The 12,614-nt window shown below is 34.7% G+C and overlaps 1 protein-coding gene across 1 annotated transcript in view; it reads left to right on the forward strand.

Moving 5' to 3' along the window:
• LOC149786260 (toll-like receptor Tollo) overlaps positions 1-11,436 on the forward strand; it is a 270,288-nt gene extending 258,852 nt beyond the window's left edge. Inside the window, exon 2 of the transcript XR_016424900.1 lies at positions 11,032-11,436. The gene's annotated coding sequence lies outside the window, so the exon portion shown is untranslated. The remainder of the gene's footprint in view (positions 1-11,031) is intronic.
• The last annotated feature ends 1,178 nt before the right edge of the window (positions 11,437-12,614 follow it).

Genomic DNA, 12,614 nt, shown 5'->3' on the forward strand with positions numbered 1-12,614 from the left:
TCTCAAAACAGGGGGGGTGGGGAAACCAGTCCCCTCCAGTGAATTTTCACAATAACATAAACAAATTAAAAAAGGATAAATAACCAGTAAGAAATGAAAAGCAACACCCTGGTATGTGACAGGAATGGAGGGAAAGAACTTACAGCTCCTGTCAGTAAATGTAAATGGAATAAGTAAAGAAAAATTATTAAAATTTCCAGAAGATTTAAAATATGATGTGCTATTAATACAGGAAACCCATAATGGTTTTAAGGGTAACATGAAAGCACTAATAGAGGGTAGACTTAACGGAATATTAATAACTAGTGATTATATAAACACAGATGTAAAAGGGGGGTGGGGTGGCAATACTATTTAAAAACAAAAAGGGCCTAGTATGGGATAGAATGGAAGTAGGGAATTTTTTCAAGGGGAGGATGATACATGTTGTAATAGATGAAATACATATATTGAACATTTATATGCCAGCAAATCGGGAGCAAAAGAAAATATTTTTAGAACAGTTAAATACATATATGGAGAAATTTGCTACAGAAAATATTATCATAGGGGGTGATTTTAATTGGGTAGGGGATAATATAGATAGGGAAGGGAACTTAGCACCTAACGACATTAGAATAAAACCGGAGATGGATGACTTTATTAAAAAATATAAATTGATAGATGTGTATAGAGTACAGAATTTATTAAGGAAACAATACACGTACGAATATAAAACAAACAAAGGGAGCCGCATAGATAAATTCTATTGTAATAATTATGATAAAGATGTGTATAAAGAAACTAACATTATTGATTTTAAAATATCAGACCATAAACTCATTAATATGACTATAACAACTAAATTTAGAGAAATATGGGGAAAAGGTAGATGGATGTTAAATAACTCAATTTTAAAAGATGAAGAATTTATACAAATTACAAAAAATGAAATAAATAAGCTTAAAAGTAGAGAAACTGCAGATATAATTATAGAGTGGGAGAAATTTAAAGGTAAAATTAAAGAAAAAGCGATTGAGTACTGCAGTATAAAAAGTAGGAAACTAAAAATGGAAAGAGAAGCGATTAGATATCAAATGCAAAAACTGGATAACAACCATAATACTGAAACTAGATTAAAAAACAGATTGGAAGAAATAAATAAATTAGAAAACAGGGGTAGAGAAATTAGGGCAGGGAAATATACGGGGATTTACAAAAAAGCGGAAGGGTTATATAAAAGGGAGGAAAAAAGAATGGGGGGAGATAAAACCATGAATAAAATAAAAATTAATACAGCAACAGCAACAACAACAATTACAGGGAAAGAAGAAGTAATGGAACAAATTAAGAATTATTATACTACACTTTACGAATCCCAGCAAATAGCAGATAATGAAATTGATAACTACTTAAATCAAATACCTTGTGATAAAATTAAACTCGATTTTAAAAAACTGTGACGATTTTATCTCGCAAGAGGAAATTTTAGAGAGTATAAACTCAATGAATAAGGGGAAATCACCAGGAGGAGATGGACTCTCTGCAAAGTTCTATATGACATTCTGCGGAGAGTTGTTGCCCATTCTCGAATGGTTATATAACAACATTTATTTACGGAATAAGGGAATGACAGAAACAATGAAGGAGGGGATCATTATTTTAATATACAAGGGAAAGGGGGATAGGGAAGAATTGAAAAACTGGAGGCCCATCTCCCTCCTCAACAATGACTACAAGATACTGAGTAGAATATTAAGTAATAGAATAAAAAAGGGGATAGGGGACATAATAAATATAAACCAAACATGTGGGCCAAAAAATAGGGACATACAACATAATATTTTAAACATAAGCACAATAATTAATCGAATATCTACAAAATAAGGGACAAAAAGCTGCTATGGTACTTTTTGACCAAGAAAAAGCCTTTGATAGAATACAGCATAATTATTTACAAAAAGTCCTGGAAAAACTTGGATTCGGAGAGCCCTTCCGAAATTGGACTAAGATACTATATAATAACATAACGTCTAGAGTACAAAATAACGGAGCAATGACAGAAAAATTCGACATAAAACGATCAGTGCGGCAAGGGTGCCCACTATCCATGCTATTATACGTAATAGCGATTGAAATGCTGAGCATTAGTATAAAACTAAATAAAGAAATTAAAGGTATAAAAGTTCCAAATATTACAGATGAAGTGAAAATGCTACAACATGCAGATGATTGCACCAACTTTATAGATGATCCGAAATCCTTTGAACACCTAATAAAGGAATATGAGAAATTTGGACAAGTATCCGGATCCAAAATAAATCAAGACAAAACGGAAGTATTAGAGATAGGCAACTGGCGGGGTAGGCACTCAAGCATACCTGCCCATGTATTCAAAGATACCGTTAAAGCACTCGGGGTGTGCTTTGGAAAAAACGAAGAGAAAGACAACGGTAAAAAAATGGAAAGTGAGATTAAACGGAACATTGATATCTGGGCACTTACGCCGTTATGCTTAATGGAACGAGCACAAGTGGCCAAAACCTATATGTACAGTAACCTTAACTATATAATGAAATCAACTAATATAAATAATGTAATATTGAATAATATAGACAAACCTATAATTAATTATATATGGGATTTTAAATTACACTACGTAATAAAAGAAATTTTGTATAAAACGAGAGATTTGGGGGGTTTAGGAATACCAAGCCCATTAATTTTAAAAACTACTAATATACTAAATAGATTTAAACGACTGAGCGACGATCCAAAATTACCATGGGAAGGGATATATATATATTGGTTTGGGTTCGTTTTAAGGAATAGGGAGGGGATATACAAAAACATTAATGTCATGAAATTACTAGAAGCACCAAGAAAATATAAAAGTATAAAGGATTTATTAATGAAATATAGGGATAAAAAAGAATTTTGGGACTTAGACGAAAAACTCTCATATAATTGGATTAGAAATGACATGACCAAAAATATAATAACTAAAGTAGAAAGAGAACACTTATATGTGAACTGGAAGAAAGCATGGGGGCACTGGTCTAGATTAGGGTCCCTGAAAATACAAAGCCTCACCTTCAAATACATGCATGATGCGTGGTTGACAGGAGAGGTGGCAGCGAGACGGCGTATGGTCAGAGTACCGCCAAAATGTCCGCTGTGTAAAATAGGGTCTTATAGTAAAAGACATTTAATTTTATACTGTAGGGAAACACTAAATGAAAGAACAATAATAATAAATGAAATAAATAAAAATAGCGCTTTTAAGCCGCAAAGTCTACTATACTTTGACGGAGATTTTAATAAAGAAACGCTATACAAAATCTCTAGTTTTATAGTTAACACAATTAAAATATGTGGGCCTATTAAATTTTAATATAGAATAGATTTCAAGAGGGAAAGTACAGATGATGAGGCCATGGGGCTATGTCACATGGCGCTACGCGAAGTGAACAGGCCCATGGCAGAATCTGGAAAGGAACCCCTCTTGAAAAATAAATTTAAAACTAAAATTCTATCTTTTCTATCACTAACTCCAACAAAAACCTATGTGACTTGAAATTAAAATTTTAAATTAAAATTTAAATGTAAAACTTATCTAAAATTAAATAAAATATATATAATCAAATCTTGGTTTGCAACTCAAAGCAACTAAATTTAAATTTTTTTTTCTTTTTTTTTCTCACTTATCTCTCAAATATTACATTGGAACACATTTAGAAACATTTATAACTAAAAGATAGACCAGCTCCATGGGGGAGAAGCATAATAATTAAAAAAAATGTGAACCCTCCCTGGAGCTCAGTCTAATCTTATTAAGAAAGGTGATACAGCACATTCATAAGAATCATTAAGATTCAAAAATTAAGGGGAAATCACCTTTCTCCCAAATTCAAAAAGTACAAACAGGATTTTCCGTAGTATGTGAACACGGAATATAGTAGAAAAACTTATGCACTACAAGAATTTGATTTAACAAGCTATCCCAACAAAAATACATTATAGCATACATAACAAATAGCACAAACATATAACATACATGGGATGTAGGAGACCCTAGCAAGGTCACAGAGAAAACGAAATAGAGGAAGTTCAACCGAGAGGATAATCTAAATCACTCTCGGAGATACTCCTCTATAGATACACTAGGGATTGAATAAATACCCGAACTCCTAAATTCATGTTACAAAAACGATGAAATAATACATTACAACATATCTGGGGGAATACAAAAACACATAAATAATTTATGTAATTAGGAAAGGGGGGGGGGGGGCATCTGTCTGGTGCCCCCCCCCCCCCAAAAAAAAAGAAAAAATGAGATTCTTACACTCGTTGTTGAGAAGTACAGTCAGTTATAGCAATGGCGCGTACAAAGCAAGGAATTACCATAGATTGAGCGATAAGGAAAGGTAGAAAGGGTTACTTAGTCAGTTGTACTAATACATATTTAAGATTTATTTGTATAATCATAACAATCTCAACCATTCCGTCCAGTTGCATAAATATTATCCCGGCTGGGAGTTGTGCGACAGAGCAGAGTGAGCTGATTTCACAATTCACTGTTGCAAACAGCATTTTGTTTGCACTTCATGTACTCATAGATCATTGTATTTGTAGTAACACTATAAGAGTTAGCTAAAAGTAGAGGGGGTTGACCGGCTTGAATTGCAATAAAACTAATATAGAATTATCTCACAGTAAGAGTATTGTGCTTTCCACACATGACAATTTGAGTCAAAGAAGAGAAAAATGGATCACGATGAGGAACAAACCGGCCCAGGCAGATCGAAAATCTGACAGTATTTTCACACAGGGTACGAGGAAAATAGGATGATTGTTAATCACCCGGCTGGGTGTCAGACAACTGATTTTGAATTTGCCACCAACCCACCACGGCAAAGTGAAGTCCTGATGGGACTGCACACCATTGGAGTGGATATAGGCAAAATTGAAGCACTGCAGAATGGAGGCCTTAATAAGTATGTGATTTACCCTAAAGGGGGGGGGGGTGCCGCTGCTAAAAGAAGAAGACCTAAGCATAAAAGGGATAACAGAAAGAGTCTATAAAACGGAACCCTTCATAAGAACCACAGAGCAGAGACTGACGGAAGTACACGTGATGGGGCTCCCCATGGAAGTGGATAGCCGGGAGCTTGTGGAAAAGCTAAAGAAAAAGACAGGGGTGACAGTAGTGACCCACAAGATGGCAACAGTCTGGGGATTCGCCCCCATAAAGGCTGGGAACAGACTGTTATACGTTAGCAGGGAGGAGGCGAAGAAAATCCCAATTTTCTTTTACGTGTTGGGATTTCGACTGAAAACATGGTACAGGGGGAGCGAGCAGGATAGAGTTTGCCCCCTGTGCCACCAAAAAGGGCATGGCCCCAGGGACTGTAGAGGAATAGAAACAAGCCCACAAGAACAAACCTATGCCAGAAAAGCGGCAGAGAGACCTACATCCCAGCAGCAGCAACGACAACAACAACAACAAAAGTTACAGCAGCAAAGGCAGAGATCCTAACCCTGATAAAACAAGTCAGGGAGGAAAAGGAAAGAGAAGAAAACATACAAACCTTACCGGACCTGGATGAAACTAAGATAGAAGGGCATAATACCCTAGATTGGGAAGGGTATCTGAGTCCCAATAAAACTGCAAGATCCATCGTGCAGAACGAAGAGGAGATAACGACAAAAAACAGATTTGACGTACTAGAAGAAGAAAACCAACAATCAGGAGAAAACTCGCAGATAGAGACCCCATTGACATCGACACCGATGCCCAGGAGGAGGAGGGAAAAAGGAGTGCAGATGTTATATCACCCCAGGAGAAACCACTGTCAAGACGGAAAAAGAATAAACAGAGAAGGAAAACAGCAGAAACAGAAACACAACAACTACAAGGAACAGAACAGGAAGACGGGAGTGAGGGGCAAACGGAGTCAGAACCGGACACAGAAAACGACGCAGAACCCGAGGATGAAACTGGAACGACAATGGAATCAAGTCAAACAATTTACACTGAAACGGAAAGCACAATTCAATCGACAGTTACAAGCACCTTAGAAACCCAGAGTAATACACTTTCATCAGAGGGGGGTAGAGAAACAAGTGCCCCTCCAGAAGATTCACAACTAAACACATAATAATATTTAATATAAAATAAAATTTAAACAGGTGAATTAAGGTAAACAAAAACAACACCCTGGTAAGAGGCAGGAATGGAAGGAACAAACTTGCAACTCCTGTCTGTTAATGTAAACGGTATCAATAGAGAAAAGGTATACAAATTCCCAAAAGACTTAAACTATGACATACTGATGATACAAGAAACGCATAATGGATTTAAAGATAATATGAAAGTAGCGATTGAAAGTCATTTAGACGGGATTTTAATAACTAGTGATTATATTAATACAGACATGGGGGGGGGGTGGCAATGTTAATTGTTGTTGTTGTTGTTGTTATAGGGTTTAACGCCATTTTTCAGCACACGATAGGCTATACATGACGGCCAGTATTAATGGTGGAGGAAGAATCCGGGAAAACCCCAGAAAGAACCACCGACCCACGAGAAGTTACTGGCAAGCTTTCTCACATACCCACATTGGCTGAATCCGAGACTCGAACCCACGCAGAAAGAGGTGAGATGGCAGCGATCCGTAACGAAGAGCGCTTTAGACCACTCGGCCACTCGCAATGTTAATTAAAAATAAAAAGGGATTATCATGGGATAGAATAGAAGTAGGAGGGGTATTTAAAGGTAGAATGATGCATATCATAGTTGAAGAAGTAAACATAATAAATATATATATGCCTGCTAACAGGGAACAGAAGACAGAATATTTAGAACATCTAAATAAATATACAGAAAATATGCTATAGGAAATATTATTATAGGGGGTGATTTTAATTGGGTGGGAGACAATATAGATAGGGAGGGAAACCTGGCTCCGAATGACATAAGGATTAAACCAGAAATGGAATATTTTATAAAAAAGTATAAATTAATAGATGTATATAGAATACATAATTTACTAAGGAAAGAGTATACCTATGAATATAAAATTAATAAAGGAAGCCGATTAGACAAATTTTACTGTAATAATTATGATGTAAATGTATACAAGGAAACTAATATAACTGATTTTAAAATCTGACCATAAACTAATAAATATGACCGTAGCAATAAAGACGAGAATTAAATGGGGGAAAGGAAGATGGATGATAAATAATTCGATTCTAAAAGATACAGAGTTTATACAAAGAATTAAAGAGGAAATAGAGAAACTTAAAGTAGGGAAAATGTAGACATAATTTTAGAATGGGAAATATTAAAAGTAAAATTTAAAAAATTAGCGATAGAACACTGTAATTTAAAAAGTAAGAAACTAAAAATGGAAAAAGAAGCGATTAGATACCAAATGCAAAAAGTAAACAATAATGATAAGGAGACCCTTTTAAAAAACATATTGGAAGAAATAAATAATATAGAAAGTAGGGGTAGAGAAATCAGGGCTGGGAAATATACAGGGATATACAAAAAAAGCAGAGGGATTATGTAAAAGAGAGGAAAAAAGATTAGGAGGAGACAAAACTATAGATAAAATCAAAATCAACACAACAACAACAATAACAACAATAACGGAAAAAAGATGAAATCATGAAGCATATAAAAGACTATTATGCTACACTCTACGAATCAAATAATATAACAGAGAATGTAATTGATAAATATTTAGAAAATATACCATGTGAAAAAAATTACCCAGGATTTTAAACAACTCTGGTGATTTTATCACACAAGATGAAATTTTAGAAAGCATAAATTTAATGAATAAGGGAAAATCGCCAGGAGGAGATGGACTCTCTGCAGAATTCTACATGACATTTTGCGGAGAGTTGTTGCCCATTCTCGAATGGTTATATAATAACATATTTTTAAAAAATAAGGAAATGGCAGAAACAATGAAGGAGGGGATAATAATTTTAATATACAAAGGGAAGGGGGATAGGGAAGATTTGAAAAACTGGAGGCCCATCTCCCTCCTTAACACAGACTACAAGATCCTGAGTAGGATCTTAAGTAATAGACTTAAAAAGGGGATAGGGGATATAATAAATGTTAATCAAACTTGCGGGCCAAAATATAGGGATATACAACATAATATTTTAAACATAACCTCAATAGTTGATTATCTACAAATTAAGGGACAAAAAGCTGCTATGGTACTTTTTGACCAGGAAAAAGCTTTTGATATAATTGAGCACAATTATATACAAAAAGTCTTGAAAAAATTTGGATTCGGAGAACCATTCCGAAAATGGACTAAAATACTGTATAATAACATAACATCTAGAGTACAAAATAATGGATCAATGACAGAACAATTTGACATAAAAAGATCAGTGCGGCAAGGGTGCCCACTATCCATGCTATCATACGTAATAGCAATCGAAATGCTGAGCATTAGCATAAAACTTAACAAAGAAATTAAGGGTATAAAGGTTCCAAATATTACAGATGAAGTGAAAATGCTACAACATGCAGATGATTGCACCAACTTTTTAGATGATCCAAAATCCTTTGAACAACTAATAAAGGAATATGAGAAATTTTGACAAGCGTCTGGATCTAAAATAAATCAGGACAAAACGGAAATACTAGAGATAGGTAACTGGCGAGGTAGGCTTTCAAGCATACCAGCTCATGTATTCAAAGATACGGTTAAAGCACTCGGGGTGTGCTTTGGCAAAAACGAAGAGAAAAATAACTGTAAAAAAATGGAAAGGGAGATAGCACGGAATATCGATATCTGGGCACTTACGCCGTTATGTTTAATGGAACGAGCCCAAGTGGCCAAAACGTATATGTATGTTAATATAAATTATATAATGAAGTCAACTAACATAAGTAACGTAATATTGAATAACATAGATAAAAATATAATTAATTATATATGGGATTTTAAACTACATTATGTAATAAAAGAAACTTTATACAAAGCTAGGGAATTTGGGGGGATAGGGTTACCAAGTCCCATAATTTTAAAAACTACAAATATTTTAAACAGATTTAAAAGACTGAATGACGAACCTAAAATACCATGGGATAGGATCTATATATATTGGTTTGGTTTCGTTTTACGGAACAGGGAGGGGATATACAAAAATAATAAAGTAATGAAACTATTGGAGACACCTAGAAAATTTAAAAGTATAAAGGATTTATTGATGAAATATAGAGATAAGAAAGAATTTTGGGACATGGACGAAAAACTCTCTTGCAAATGGATTAGAAATGACATAACCAAAAATATACTATGTAAAGTCGAAAAAGAGAATTTATATGTGAACTGGAAAAAGGCGTGGGGGCACTGGACACAATTAGGATCTGTAAAAATACAAAGCCTTGCCTTCAAATACATGCACGATGCGTGGTTGACAGGTGAGGCTGCAGCGAGACGGCAGATGGTCAGAGCACCGCCAAAATGCCCGTTGTGTAAAATAGGAACTTTTAGTAAGAAACATGTTATCTTATATTGTAGGGAAACCCAGAATGATAGGGAAATGATTATAAATGAAATCAATAAAAATAGTTTTTTTAACCACAAAGTATACTATACCTTGATGGTGATTTTAATAAACAAATTTTATACAAAATCTCAAGCTATATTGTAAGTAGTATAAAAATGTGTGGGCCAATTACATTTTAACATATGAAAATTTCAAGAGGGAAAGTACAGATAATGATGCCATGAGGCTAAGTCACATGGCGCCACGCGAAGTGAACAGGCCCATGGAAGAGTCTCGAAAGAAACCCTCTTGAAAATAATTTAAACCGGAGAGTTATCCCTTTGTCTCCAACTTACAAAAAAAATTTAAAAAGGGGGGGGGGGGGAAGAGAAAAAGAGAAGGAAAAAAAAATTAAAACAAAAATTGAAATTTTCCGATTGCAACTCAAATCAAATACATTTTAAACTTAAATTTTTTTTTTTATTTTGTTACGCATTTGCAGCGAACTTTTAGAGCATTTATAAGTTAAAGATAAACCTGCTCCATGAGAGAAAAACATACAAAATAAAAAAATGTGGATCTGTCCTGGAGCTCAGTCTCATCTAAGAAAGAAAGGTGAATCAAATACATAAGAATCAATAAGATTCAAAAATTAAGGGGAAATCACCGATCTACAAAATTCAAAAATATGGACAACCTTCCGATGTATTGGAAACACGGAATATAATAAGAAAACTGATACACTACAAGAATTTGACTTAAAAGCTATCCCAACAATAAAACAATATAGCATACATAACAAATAGCACAAACACATAACAAACACGGGATGTAGGAGACCCTAGCAAGGTCACAGAAAACGCAAATTTAGGGGAAGTGACCCGAGAGGATAATCAAAATCACTCTCGGAGATAAGAAAAAAAAATCTTAGAGCAGGAAATTCTAAGTAGAGAACTTCAAATAAGGTCAGTAGATATTTGTTCGGTCTTTGTGGAATGCGACTGCATTTTAATTGTAGGTCGTATGTATACTTTATTATTACTAGAATCGTAGTACGAAGAATTACTTTGTTTTGTTAATATGTTTGCATATTTTGAAGAAATGAGTTGATATTTGTAAAGAATTATATAGCTTGCTAGCCGTCGTAAGAGTTAATATTGTACTTTGCTATGTGGGTATTTTATAGTAGACTAACACATATGTTCATATGATTATAGATTTTGCCATTGTTGAATATTTGTAATGTACAGACATGCGTCTGATTGTTGTCAGATTGTAGTACGATGAGATTAAATATATATGTGTATATACTGACGTGACGCAATGTATTGATGTCTGTATAACAATTCGCCGATACTGTGTTATTACGCCATTGTTTACCCTGCAAGAAGTGTGTGGGAATTTCGATGTGTATGCATGCGTGGCCGAAACAGTGACAGCTGTCTGATGATTAATTGTCGATATAGTGTGAGGTGAGATTCGATAAAACATATGTTAACGCCTTGTGGTTTTTCACAGGAAGCTTTGAGGGACAGACCAGTTAAAGTTTGGCCCCGTAGTCTCGGATAGAGAGACGGAGGAAAGGAGAAGAAAGGAGAAGGTGAAGTTGAAGTCTGGGAGCGAAATTGGAGGAGGAGATAATAGAGAGGGAAAAGAGAAGAAAGGAGAAGTTGAAGTCTGGGAGCGAAATTGGAGGAGGATATAGTAGAGAGGGAAACGGAGACAAAGGAGGAGTTAGAGGAACGGAAAGAAGGAAGGAATCAGCTGGAAAGAAATAGATGAGTAGATGCAAGGACAGGGGGAAAATCGAACTCACACTGTAAATCACGGGATGAATTAGGCTGTCACTTGGTCGAGGGAAAGACGAGTGATTGGAAGTTTTCGTTTTAAATTATCAAATTTATTAAATTGTTATTGATTGAATTTCATCTTCGTGTTCTCTATAATTTAACCGTCGGCATTGCTGGCTGGGGGCTCAGAGCTGTAAATCTATCTCGTCACTAATTTAACTTTCTAACCTAACGAGCCAGGGTGGAACTTTCATCATAATTTAATTAAATTATATTGGAAGAACCCCACCCCAATACGTCAGAACGTTACAGTATACTACTACTACTAATAATAATCATAATAATAATAAAATCAGCTCAAAACCAACTCGCACCTAACATCCACCCACCCTACCCCACCGCCTGACAACCGATACATAGATGGACTGTACTTATAGTAGATTAATGTCCTATGTGTGCATTAATTGTTAAGTACATTGCAATCAAAAACTTGTAACTAAAATTGGAACGAGTACGCTCACATTGTGATTCATACCCTGTGAAAATCATCGTGATAACATTAAACAGTTTTTTCATCAAAATAGAAGGTGTTTACATCGTAATCTATACCAACACGATTGATATACAAGGCAGAGAAACTTTGAGTGGGATGCCAATACCAAGGCAAGATATTATATTTATCAGCGGGACCACTAAACATAGAACGCAGTTACTCGACTAAAGAGAAATATCTCATTTACTTCAGAAACGACGTAAACGAATGCTGTCAATGAAACTCTTTTAAAAAAAAGAATACATGCACTTAATGCATTAACATATTCTAGTAAATAACTAAAAAATTACATTTTGTGTTTAATCCAAAAGTGCGTCCAAACGTTGAATTTGGTCCCAGTGTCTTTCGCCATCTGGCCACCACGATAATATGTGTGACTCGTATTAAATAAGTGCGTGATTAAATGAGCATAAATACATGTATAATATTCAAAAAATAATTTGCGATAAATTCAATTCTTTATAAAAAAAATAACTATATTTTCGACTTATTTTGCCATGAAAAAGTAAAACATGCGGTTAATATTAATTTCATGAAACAATTACTAAGAAATGTTCGTAAATTCTTTACTCGCGGAACCTACTGAAATATCAATACATTGAAAAAGTACCCTGGTACGTACCACCGGAAACAAATGCAATTCATTCTTCGACATGCTCAGTCACCAGTTAGATCTTGGCTTCAAGTTGACATGGTTTAAAGCTATTCTCCTCTTGCATACGATCTAGATATCTCGATAGATAGAATAAGAAAATGAG

The sequence above is a fragment of the Sinohyriopsis cumingii genome, chromosome 12, assembly GCF_028554795.1.
Source record: "Sinohyriopsis cumingii isolate HCF-2022 chromosome 12, ASM2855479v2, whole genome shotgun sequence".
Classification (NCBI taxonomy): domain Eukaryota; kingdom Metazoa; phylum Mollusca; class Bivalvia; order Unionida; family Unionidae; genus Sinohyriopsis; species Sinohyriopsis cumingii.